This window comes from Panthera leo, chromosome F2 (genome assembly GCF_018350215.1).
Source record: "Panthera leo isolate Ple1 chromosome F2, P.leo_Ple1_pat1.1, whole genome shotgun sequence".
Lineage (NCBI taxonomy): Eukaryota > Metazoa > Chordata > Mammalia > Carnivora > Felidae > Panthera > Panthera leo.
The window spans coordinates 74,467,689-74,480,027 of record NC_056695.1 but is presented as its reverse complement, the minus strand read 5'-3'; the positions used below and the strand labels follow the sequence as shown (position 1 = coordinate 74,480,027).

General features: G+C 54.6%; 2 long non-coding RNA genes across 5 annotated transcripts; one reads left to right on the top strand and one right to left on the bottom strand.

The window, feature by feature from the left end:
• Window positions 1-1,770: 1,770 nt before the first annotated feature.
• On the bottom strand, window positions 1,771-9,825 carry LOC122211071. 4 transcript variants are annotated; one of them, XR_006198470.1, is made up of 5 exons: window positions 9,687-9,825; window positions 9,022-9,230; window positions 6,564-6,633; window positions 2,236-2,958; window positions 1,771-1,970 (listed from the first exon to the last, which is right to left on the bottom strand). It is a non-coding gene; the product is annotated as an uncharacterized LOC122211071 (long non-coding RNA). The 4 variants fall into 4 exon arrangements; XR_006198471.1 differs by lacking the exon at window positions 1,771-1,970 and adding an exon at window positions 3,653-3,842 and having other exon boundaries at window positions 2,940-2,958; XR_006198472.1 differs by lacking the exon at window positions 1,771-1,970 and adding an exon at window positions 3,653-3,839 and having other exon boundaries at window positions 2,940-2,958.
• Window positions 9,826-9,933: 108 nt separating this feature from the next.
• LOC122211072 lies at window positions 9,934-11,649 on the top strand. The gene is made up of 3 exons (XR_006198473.1): window positions 9,934-10,087; window positions 10,913-11,009; window positions 11,610-11,649. It is a non-coding gene; the product is annotated as an uncharacterized LOC122211072 (long non-coding RNA).
• The last annotated feature ends 690 nt before the right edge of the window (window positions 11,650-12,339 follow it).

The following is a 12,339-nucleotide window of genomic DNA, read 5'->3' as shown; positions in this document are numbered from 1 at the left end:
CGTTATCGCCTGCACTTTATAGATGAGGAAACTGAGGCACGGGACAAATTATGCATCTGGGCTGCACAGCTAGTAAGAGACAGAGCTGGGATCCGGGCTTTGCCCTGTCTGTGCCTGGGGGGGGCACGGGGACACGCAGTAAATGTCTGAGGACAGATCGGCAGTGCTTAGGAGTGGAAAGTGGTAGGCACAGAACGAGAGCATTAGACCCTGCGGGTGGGGGACAGGACACCCAACGGTCCCGACTGCTCCCTCACAATCTTTCCGCTGTGTGTTCTTTATTACCTGCAGGGACAGGGAACTCAGTCAGGAACCTGAGCTCTGAGCTTGGCATGAGATTCAAGGGACCTTGAGGAAAGTCTCTCCCTGGGCCTCCCTCTTCCCATCTGAGATATTTGGGTGTAGCTCACTCCCATTATCAGACCCTGCCCCCACGGGATCCGGTGAGCGTGAGCAAACATTTTATAGCAGGCAGGGCCCCTATGGCCAAGATAAGCAGTTCAGGAGCCTGGCCCAGCCCTGGTAAGTGGGACATGGGAGGAAGGAGAAAATTCCTTTAGTGTTGGTTTGGGTCTTGAGGAACAGGGGGGAAGGGGGTGAAGTGTGGAGAGGTGCGGGCAGGGTGCTGCGTGAGAAGGGCAGCAGGGAGTGCCAGCGCCCAGCCCTGCAGGGAAGCCGTGTCTCCATCAGAGCTCACCCTGGGGTACCCACTCAAGGGGGAGATTCACGTAATTCAAGTGCCTGTTTTCTCTCCTGTGGAACAGGTGGTAAGTTACGTAACGTGTGCGTGGCGTGTCTGTGCTCAGCGTACGTGGATAAAACTATAAACCAGCCTGTTGTGTTCTGCCTCCAGACACCCGGCCTTCTTGGTCAGGAGAATTTCTCTGTTTGGTTCCCCTGGGTTCTGGACTGGTCATAACCTCTCCGGCCAGCCGGGAAGGCCAAGCTGCGGCATGGAATCTGGAATCTCCGACCCCACGCAATGTCCAGGAGCTCAGTAAAAAGCCACCTGCCCACCCGCCCTGGTGGTTCTGGTTGGTTGAGCGGGATGGGGTGGGGCCAGATCCCCCGTGGGATCTGGTGATTAATGGTTATCGTGTTTGTTTCCCAGGGCCACCTTAACAAACTACTGCCAACTGGCTGGCTTAAAATAACAGCCATCTATTCTCATAATCCTGGAGGCCGGGAGCCCAAGGCAGTTTCTGGGCCCCAATAAGGGTGTCAGCAGGGCTGAGCCCATATCCGGGAGGAGAATCTGTTCCTTGCCTCCTCCTGCTGAGCACAGCTACTGACGATGGCTGGTTTATGGTTGCACCACTCTGAGTTCAGCCTCTGTGGTCGCATCACTTCCTTCTCTGTGGCCAAAATCTCCCTCCGCCCACTCCTCACAAGGACACTTGTGATTGCGTTCACGGCCCCCCTGGGTAGTGCAGGGTGATCTCCCCCTCAGAAAATGCTTGGTTTAATCCCATCTGCAATATCCCTTTTGCTGTATGAGGGACCATTCACAAGTTTCGGTGATTTAAGATCTGATCTCTTTGGAGGCCATTATGGAACCGACCACAATTATTGCCCCCCCTGGCCTTCCCTCGGGCAGGGCAATGGCTCAGCAAAGCTAAGTGACTTCCCCGAGGGCACACAGCTCTACAGAGACCCCAGCCTGGATTCATTCTCTTCTATATTGCAGTCAACCTGGCACAACTAGATTTGCATATAGTGATGGGACAATGCATAAGAAAGGCTGATAAATGGTGCAGATCGTGTGCATCAGAAAAAAGAAAATAGGATATTTTCATTTGGGAAAAGAACACGGGCACTAAAAGTAATTGCCTGCCCACAAACAGAACAAAAAACGTCATCATTACCAAGGGGCCCAGGCTTCTCACTTCGGGAAAAGGGTATCACCGCATCTGGACTGGCTGACTCCTGAGAGAGGTGATCGTCTCTGGAGTTCACACTGTGCCTGATTCCTGCAGGGTCACGCGAAGTTATAGCTAATTCCAAGAATCACCCTTTCCTTAATAAGGAGGTGCTGGGTTCCCAGACAGTGACTCAGAGAAGGAGCTGGTAAGGTCAGCAAAAACAAAACAAAACAAAACAAAACAAAACAAAACAAAAAAAAACGAGATGAAAAGAAAAGAAAACCAAGAAAGAAAGAAAGAAAGAAAGAAAGGGAAAAAAAGAAGGCACGAAGCCCTGAGATAAGTGCCATCAGCCCCTCCCTGTCACTTCTACCTTCACTGAAGTGAAAAAGTGAAGCTTCCTCTCATCCAGGATACATGAATCATGAGGGATTTTGCTTCCTGCTTGAGAACCATCCACAGTTTTCGCCTGAACCCGATGTCGTCTAGGTAAAACTGTTGAGGGACAGGCGGGTGGGCGGAAGGAGGAAAGCAGGATGGTGGAGTGTCACACTTTAGAAAGAAGCACGACACACAGAATGTTCCGGAAGGACAGGATCCAAGATGGTGTATCGCGACGGTCGAATCCCTTCCCACCGTCCACGGCAAACAACGGACGGCCTTCCAAGCGAGGCCATGTGATCAAGCCGTGGTGTGTGGTTTGTGAGCAGAAGCGAGATGGACAATCTCCAGAGCGAGTCTCGAAGGGGAAGCACGTCTTCTGCCCTCCCGCTTCCTCGCCTTTCCTCGTCACGGAGGTGGCGGAGAGTGGCGGCACCACGTTACACGGGTCCGGGAAGCCCTGATCTCGTTGGGTCCCGTGCAAGTGGCCCTGTGGGTTGTGCAACCGGGGGCCCGATGGTGAGCCACCGCCAACTCTGTGGACTGAAGCAACACCCCAGGGACGTCAGAACAAGTGCGGGAAAGAGCCGGTCCTCTCTCCTCGACGTGGGCTTCAACCATGGCCGCCCAAACCCAGACTGTGGCGTGAGAGAGAGAGAAAGTTGTATCTCGTTCCGGTCCTGGTTAGTCCTGGTCTCTGTCGTGACAGCCGACCCTGTATTCCAACAAATAGACCGGATAACCCTCTATTACTGGGCAAGTCAACTCTACAGCAACCTGTTCCTCAGACACCGTGGGGAGTTCTGGTTAAGACAAGACCTTTCTTGAAATGGGCATGATTTGGGCAGCAAATCCCACCTACAAGAGTCCTGTCTTGAGTGCCCCGATGGCCGGAGAGCAGCTGGCCGTGCAGTGCCACGTATGACGGTAAGCCCCAGCCGGGCAAAGATCATGGAGCACGTCAGACGGTTCTCTTCACGGGACCAAGGGTCCGTGGCTCCCACCGCGCATGGTGGGGCTCAGCAGGCACCTGCAAGCTTAGCTTCAAGCAAGCCAGACTGAGCAAAAGTAACAGAGTTCCCACATACCTCCTGCCCCTACACAGGCACAGCCTCCCCCACTATCGACATCCCCCCGCGAGGGTCGTGCCTTGAGGGTCATACATTTGTTACAACTGATGAACCCGCACTGGCACACCATGATCACCTACAGTCTACAGTCGACCTTCGGGCTCCCTCTTGGTGCGGTACATTCTGCGGGTTGGGACAAATGTATAATGACGTGTGTCCACCATTTTACAGAATAGTTTGACCGCCCTAAAATTTTTCTGCGGTCTGACTATTCATACTTGCCTAGCCCCTCTTCCCCCCAGGCAAACACTGATCCTTCCATTGTCTCTACAGTTTTACCTTTTCCAGAATGTCATAGAGCTGGAATCATACCGTCAGTACATAGTCTTTTCAGACGGCCTTCTTTCACTTGGTGACGGGCATTTAAGGTCCTTCTATGTCTCTTCACAGCGTGGTGGCTCATTTCTTGCCAGCGCTGAATGGTGTTCCATTGTCTGGATGGACCGCGGTTTATTTATCCAGTCCCCTACTGAAGGACATCTTGGTTGCATGATCTGTGTTTTAATACACTCCCCAGGTGATTCTGAAGGTCATGAGCATTTGGAAACAATATCTTGGGGAGCCTGGGTGGCTTAGTGGGTTGAGCTCTTGGTTTCGGCTCAGGTCATGGTCTCATGGGTCGGGGGTTCCAGCCCTGCGTCGGGTTCTGTGCTGACAGCAAGGAGCTTGCTTGGGACTCCCTCTCTCTCTCTCTGTCTGCCCCTCCCAGCTCTCTATCTCTCTCTCTCATCAAAATAAATAAATAAACTTAAAAAAAACCCAATATCTCCACACTATACTTCCACCATTAAAAAATCTTTTAATGTTTATTTATTTTTGAGAGAGAGAGAGAGACAGAGCACAAGTGAGGGAGGTACAGAGAGAGGGAGACACAGAAGCCGAAGAGGCTCCAGGATCCGAGCTGTCGGCACAGAGCCCGACGCGGGGCTCAAACTCACGCCGTGAGATCATGACCGGAGCCGGAGTCAGACACCCAACCGACTGAGCCACCCAGGCGCCCCTCTACCTCCACAGATTTGACACTGCAGCCATTCCCTTTGCCCGAATGCCTTTCTTCCTAGCTCTGCTTACAGCGGTCCTGCTCATATTTGGGGGGCACCCAACATGCCACCTTTTCCAGAATGCACAGTCTGAAATCATGACTCCCTGGGGATGTCCGTTCCGGCCGGAGCTGCTGGCCTCCCCCCACTGGAATGTGAGCTCTTGCAGAAGGCATCCGGTTTTCCGCAGCTCCCAGCCCCTCGTGCCAGGCGGGGTTTACAGTAGCGCATAATAAATGCCGTAAGCTTGAATCATGCGCTAGGACGGCCAGCTAGGAAGGCCTGCGTCCGGACTCACAGGCAGGCAACAACGTGGCAGACGGATTCGTATCACACTCCCAGGAACGGCATCTTACATACACGTGTCTCTCCAGACCAAAACGCATGCCCAAAAAAAGAACTGATAAGATCGTTTTTTGTTTTTTGGGGTTTTTTTTCCCCCCCAACGGTGAGGAAAAGAAAAGAACATAAACCAAGTACTGTCCATCTGCCGGCACTGTTTTCTGGTGTTTGGTTTTGGGTTTTTTTTTTTTGTTTGTTTTTTTCTATCTTCTTACTCCTCGCCACCCAGGTGGGTGTGCGGAATTGTCTCAGGTAAAGACGAGTGATGCTCAGAGACGTTCAGTAACTTGCTCTAGGTCACACAGCTTCAACGTGGGCCCAGAGACCCATAGGACACATAGGACCGCCCTTCTTCTGTGTCAGTTCACTTCGAGGGAAGGGCCCAGGGGGACGAGGAGGAAACCTCTCCCAGCCTGCTCTGTGTTCTCTCGAAATCTAGAGGCACCACACCTCGGGCAGGCTGGGCCAACGGGAGGTGTCGCACGGGACCTCTGCAAAGCCCAGCAGACGCGCTCGTCATCCCACAGGCCGTGCGCTGGGCCAGGCCTCGTCTGGTTAGACGCCGGCTCAGTGTGTAAGTGGAAGTCGTAAAACAAGCAGTGTGGAGTGTGGAAGTGAGCGGCCCGTCCCCGCCTGGCAGAAATCGACTCCGTGAACGTTCTCAACAGCCGGTGGCAGGCGGGCGTGGAGGAAGGACAGGGACGCGGGCCATGCGAGCCCGAGTCGGCCTCTCTGGGCCCTCACGGGAACACCTTTGCACAGACGGCAGGCAGTGGGGATGAGCGTCCGTGCTCAAGCCTCGTGTTTTAGGAGCACCTGCCAGCTCGCAGGGGGTTAGAAATCCAGGGACCGGGACCACCACGCGCTCGGGCTCCTGCATCGCTCTAAATTTCAGTCTCCTCGTCCGTGACGACAGTAAGGGGATCTGCCTCTGGGTGGCTGTGGTGATTCGGGGACATAATGTAAACCACGGGTCCAGTGCCTGCTCAGGACAACCTTGGAGAACGGCCACGACCGCTGTCTCTTCAGCGCCTGCTCTGGCCCAGGATTTCTTCGCGTGCTGCTTCCTGAGCACACAGCAAAACGGGGAGGAAAACGTAATTCCCGAGGCTCCCGAGAGAACAGTGTCAGGAGGAGAGCCGGAAGGTGCAAGTTCCTCTTCCCAATTCTGGCCACTGCTCCTGCTCCTGCGGGCCAGGCCTCTGGGGCTGTGTGGTTCGCCCACCAGGACTGGAAAGCCTAAATCACGCTCAGTGAAGGCAAGAACTACCCACATTCGGCTGCTACGTCCCTATTTGAAATCCATGTGCCGAGTTCATAGGATGCATCCAATGCCTCGCCTGCTTTTCCCTGCGGGGCTGGGGCGGCCGGAGGGATGAGGGGACACAGCAGGAACAAGGGGACAGAGACAGGCACGGGGACGTTGGCGGCTAGAGCATGCATGTGCAGACTTGGGTTCAGATTTCAGCTCTGCCCGCTTACAGCGTGTCCTCAGGCAAATCTGCTACCACTGAGGCTCCGCGGTTTCCTTCCCCGCGCAAGGAGGTGAGGGAGAAGAACCCATCTGTTCTAAGGATCCACAGGTATGCACGTAGCCTGCCACGTCCAGGGCAGGGCAGGGAGGGGCTTGCAAATGGAGGCCACCTACCCCTTCCCCAACTAAGGCAGAGATGTTTAGTGCCATACCCAAGGCCTCTGGGGTAGGGAGGGGCAGAGCTGGGAACTGAACCCCAGAACTGGCTGGTGGTAAACTCACTACTCCAATGCCCTTCCCCCCCGCCCCGCCATGGGTCTTGCATGACACCAACCTTTGCCCTTAGGAAGTTTCCAGTCTCTCTTGGAGAACAGAAGCAACTCACGGGTGCTTTTTCCAAGCGCCTGCCAAAAAAAAAAAGGTACAAGGAAAGAGCTGTGGGAGATCCCAGGAGCCGACCATCCCAGTTTGGAGAAATCACCCAAGCTTCCAGGAAGAAGCGACACAGGTTGGGTCTTGAAGGGTGTGTGGGGTTGGAGGGGTGCGTGTGCCGAGCCCCGGTGTCTCGAGTCTGCCAGTCGGCATTGGGATGGCTCCGCGGTGGGCTTCAGGCAGGCTGGCGGGGCAGGACCTGGTCACCGCTGAAGGCTTTGGCAGGCCAGCACAGGGAGCCAGAAGCGTGTGCTCCTTTCTGGATTCTTCCACGCCCCCCTCCTCCCCCCTGAGCCCCAACCCCCCACCTATTACCCTCTACTACGTCCTGGAGCCCCTGAATTGGTAGAGGAACCAGAATTCGTGGTGGCCCTTTTGGCTAGGTACGATGCTAGGTCTCGAATATACAGACAAAACTCTGGAACATGAAAATCAGATAAAGGAGTCACTTAAAGTCACACGGAGGGTAGGAGAGAATCAGGATTCCAGCCTTTTCCCCTCCAGTTCCCAGATCCAGCATCTTTCCATTAAATGCACTGGCTTGAAGGCCAAAGAAACCTTTGTGGTGGAGAAAAGCAGAACCTCTGGGAGCGATGCTTGGGCCTCCCGAAGGCCTGCCCAGGGGGATTGTTAACTGCTTGTTAGCAAACGTCTACTGATACTGTACTGTGTAAGCCTATAAGGGTTTTAAATATTTCACCTAAATTCTCACCACTGCTGTCCACAAAGGAGGCATTACTATGATCATCAGCCTCTTTTTCACACCAGGAAATTGCCACATAGTGTTTAAGTGGCTGGTCCAAGGACACATGATTCATGGGGTTGAAAGGTTGGATTTGAATCTGGGCAGCCTGGATCCAGCTTCCTGCCCTAACTAGAATCATGTGGAAGCCTGGCCAGGCTGTGCCCTGCGCAGGTGGAGGCCGAGATCCAGCGCGAAATCTGCTCTCTGGGCTGTGCAGGCTGGCACGGGCTGCTGGGGGGGGGGGGGGGGGGGGACGGGGCACCTTTGTGTGACTTCCACCCAAGGACCGCAAGCCAAGCTTGTCCTCCTGGGAACGACAGCAGCTGACCACATCGCACCTTTGTCATTTGCAGCATTGATTTTTTTTTTTTTTTTTTTTATCCTGACCTTCTCAAAGCCATTTAAGAGCACAGATAAAAATGCAAAGCGCAGGGAGGCTGTGAAATGCAGCTCAGCGGCCAGCCACAACGGGAAAAGGCATTTAAACGCGGCCAGCTCAGACATTCTTCCTCCGGTGGACGGAAGTGAGTTCTGGACCAGTCTGCCCGGCGGGCAGCTCGGCAGGTGTGGCTGGCTGGCAGGTGTGGCCGCACCATTGACCTGGCGACCCCTCTTCCAGGAATCCATGTGGCCGAAATGCTCATCGGCCCCAGCAAAGATCTCTGCGGGGAACACGGTTTGTAAGAGTGGAACACCGGAAACCACCCCGCACGTCCTGGGAGGAGACTGGTCCGATCCACTGCGGCGCGCTCAAATTTGGAGTACCGAACACACCTTGAAGTGAAGGCAGTAGATCTGCCTGTGATAACAGCGGATGTTCACAAGGTCTAGTTCAGGCTCAGGACAGTTCGTACAGTGCGAGGCTGTTGGGGTGAACGCCGTTTTCGTGTGGGCGTTTGGATTCCCTCGCCGTGTTGCAAGCAGCAGAGAGCGGGGCTGACACTGGTCTGAGCGCGGCTGAGGGTGGACAGGTTCCGCAGCTCTCTGTGTCTCAGGGCTAAGGGCCCGGACCCGGAGCCAGGTTTCCCATGTGACTTGCACCGTGTGACTCACTGTTGCCGTGCCTCGGTTTCCCTGCGCAGAAACCGGGCGTGCTCGCTCCTAGTGCTTTCCTCTGGGAGGTGTTTCGAGGGTGGAATGCGTGCAACCCTGCGAGGCTTTGTCTCTGCAGGCCTGGAAGACAGTAAGCCCTGGAGTCTTCGCTATGTTGAAGCCCGGAAGGAAGTGCTGGAGAATTGTGCTCAGCCGGCACCGGTCACTGGTTGTCTCTGAAGAGTGTTGATTGTTGAACTCACGCATTCCACGGCGTTTAACATTTTTGGAAAAAAGAATGCAGTCGGGCAGAGAAACAACTGGTGTCCGAAGGAGACCCTTGTTACCGGCCTTCGAGGATAGGTCAATGCCTCCTTCTACTACATTCCCTGGAAAAATGGGTGGGTAGACTCCGGACTCAGGCACGGGACTCACCACCCAGGCTGCCGACTCTCCCTGCCCACCACCTCCCTGGGTCTGGTGCTCATCACTGTCAGTGTTCTTAGCCCCTGGGGTTGTCCCTTTATAAATCGGCTTCCCCCGCAGGCTTGGGAGCTCTCCAAGGACAGGGACTGCATCTAACCTGTGTCTCTGTGTCTCCACGCCTGGGCTGGGGCCTGACACACAGTAGGTGCCGAATGAGGGTTTGCTGAGTACTCAGTCTTGAAGGCATTACTCGAGGGTTGATACGTGACCCAAGGGTTTATTGGAGGAAGTTTCTTCACAGTCTGACAGTAAACACTCCCTCTGACCCCTCTGGAATGCTCTTGGCACTTGTTTCCAAGTCAGGCCCTGAAAAATGAACCCTGTGTGTTAATTACAGAGCGAAACAATGCATTCTGGACTCTACCTCGGGGCGGCCATGTGGTCGGCCAGCTGCTGCAGAGGCTGTCCCCAGGGAAGGGACCTCCAGTCCCTCCAGGCCTGGGCGATAGTTCCTGGCATCCAGGTCCTCCAGAGGCCAACCACAGAAACCAGGGACCCACTTGGCATATCAACAGGAAGAGTTGTTGTTGCCATGCTTGTGGGCATGCGCCCGTATGCACACCCACACCCCCCCCAAAGAGAACAAAAGCAAAAACAAAACGAGATGAAAGAGGCAATGAGAAAAGGTTGGGGGGGGGGGCAAAGAAAGGGACAAACAAATGTGTTTGTGGGCCATATAAAGCCCGTGAGTTCCCAATTCCCGAAGCTCTTCCCCATTTTACAGATGAGTACGCTGAGAGGCAACAGCGTGCCCAAAGTCACCAGGAGTTAGTGCGTGGTCCGGGATGAAGTTTCTGATTTTCTGGCCCAGATTCTCCCCTCTGTTTTGTCCTTGAGGCCGAGGGTCTGCAGGCTCCAGGGGCAGGACCTCTCAAGAGAGGAACAAGGGCCACCTGCCTCCCCGGCAACCCCCACCCCCACCTTTCCCCAGGAACCCTTTGTGACAGAGGGTGCCCAGTACTTGTGCGTGCATCAGGTAGCTGATGCTGTCACCCCAGGAGGGGGCCAGAGATGAGGGACTGGGGCTATCACGTGAATACTGGGATCCGGGTAGACAGAGGCTTCTCTGAAATTGGACGTTCATGGGGAAGGAGGACCGAGGTCAGCTTTAGAGCTATAGACCAATCTGGGTTGGAATGCGAGCTCTTTTCCTTCTAAGGCAGGTGAGTGTGGATAAGTGATGGAAGCTTCTGGGTGTCAGAGTACTCGGGTTTAAAATGGGACAGCACACAAGTCTGTGTGCAAGATCGAGTTCGTATAAACGACGCCCCAGGGCCCAAGCAGGTGCTCCTGGGTCCAAGAATGCTGGATCTTGCAGGAGAGAATGTAGTCCTGTGTGTCTGTAGGAGGTGAGATCAGTGCTTCCCTGATGGTCAGCACAAGGGGGGTCTTACTCTTTATGCTGAGACGGTTGTAGTCAGGGTCACAGCTAGTACTGGGGACAGAGACTCTCAGAGAGACCAGCTCAGGGCTTATAAACTCAGCTCCCAGCTCCCCCGAGCCTGGAGCGGGAGCGGAGCAGAGGTGGGGGAGGGGAGGCCTCAGGGCCCGGATGGGGGAGGGGATGGGAGGGGTGGATAGCACTGGCCCGGGGAACAAAACCTCCAATCCCCAGGACCTCCATTAGCTGTGCGACTTCGGGAAAGTCACTCAGCCTCTCTGAAACCCAGTTTTCACAACTGTACCAGGAAAAGCAGCATCTCGCAGGCTGGCGGTAGGGAGTAACCGAGGACGTAAAACGCTAGGGCGTAGTAGGTCCAAATCTACATGACGCCGGAGGTGGCCCCGCCCACACACACCGGCTGTCCGGCCTCCCCTTCCAGGGCCTCCTCTTCCCTGCCTGGGTTCGTGGTTTGTGTCCGAGTAATAGTTACCAAATGGCAGTCTTTGGCCTATTACATTTATGATTTTTTTTTACCATAATCCAAACACATTTTGCAAAATTTATTACTTCATATCTTTTGAAAATTTAATGGATCCCCTTATAGAAGCTGAAATAGAAAAAAAAAAAAAAAATTAAGGCGAACACGACGTTGCCGCTCTAAGTGGAGAAGCCGTCTTGCTGGTCATGAACTGAAGTCACTGGTGAGAATAATCACAACCCAAAGCCAATGGGGTGTTAAATCCTGACTGGGAAGGACCTGGGCACAGAGGCCGCCTCTCCTTGTGGGAGAAGAAAAAGCATCAGGGAAGCATTCGGACCAATGCCAAATCAAGACTCGCTCCCTGGTAGAACCAGGAGGGCATAAGGGGTTAACTTGGGAGTCATTTCCATCCTCTGTGATTCATTTAATGCCTCGAGTAATTCAGAAAGTGATGCTGGGGGGGTCCCCACCCCATCTCCGTGAGGTTCACACACCAGGACAGGGCGCCTGGGTGATCCTGTCGGTCCCTCCTGCTGAGGCTCTCAGGAATCTAGAAGGGCCGGCAGGGCTGGGACATCGCAGCTGAATGGGAAGGAAGGTGTGTGGGGTGGGCAGAAGCCTGGATGGGCAGGGGTGGGGGGTCAGGATAGGAGCACAGTCAAGGATGCCCGAGGACAGCCCGATTGCCAGTTTCCTCTCGGCACAGGCCTGTGCTTGTTTCCTAGCAAGCTAGGAAAGGGCTCTCAAGCTAAGAACCAACTCTGCCTTGATCTTTAAAAAAAAAAAAAAATTTTTTTTAATGTTTATATTTATTTTTGAGACAAAGAGAGACAGAGCATGAGCAGGGGAGGAGCAGAGAGAGAGGAAGACACAGAATCGGAAGCAGCTCTAGGCTCCAAGCTGTCAGCACAGAGCCCGACGCGGGGCATGAACTCCTGCACCGCGAGATCAAGACCTGAGCCAAAGTCGGCCACTCGACCGACTGAGCCCCCCCAGGCGCCTCGACTCTGCCTTGATCTTGGACTTGCAGCCTGCACGGCTGTGAGAATAAACGTGGTTTAAGCCACCTGGTCTGTGCTATTTTGTCGCAGCAGCCTGAGCGGACTGAGGCAGGGAGCACGAGGCCCGTGGCTGGGTGTCGAGAGACTTCATTTCTGCCCCTCTTCTGCTAGTGTGACTCTTGGCCGGGGTTGCCCTTCTCTGGGACTCAGTTTCCCCATCTGTAAAGGCAGGACCATTAACTCTACAGGTAAGGGGTTCTGACCTTCTGATTACAGGAAATGCCTGCACCTTAGCTGACCAGTGCTGAGGGTCCAGAACAGGATGGCACCTGGGGCTGGCAGGCTTCAAACCGCCTAGAAGCACCCCCAGATGCCTAGAAGCACCCCCAGACGCCTAGAAGCACCCCCAGATGCCTAGAAGCACCCCCAGACGGTGGCGGCAACCCGGGTCAGGAATCTCACACAGCACTTTTTGGGACGGTCTGGGGTCAGCCCTAGGGAATCTCTGCAGGCTCTGGGAGGCACAGGACACACCTGGTTAAACATTTG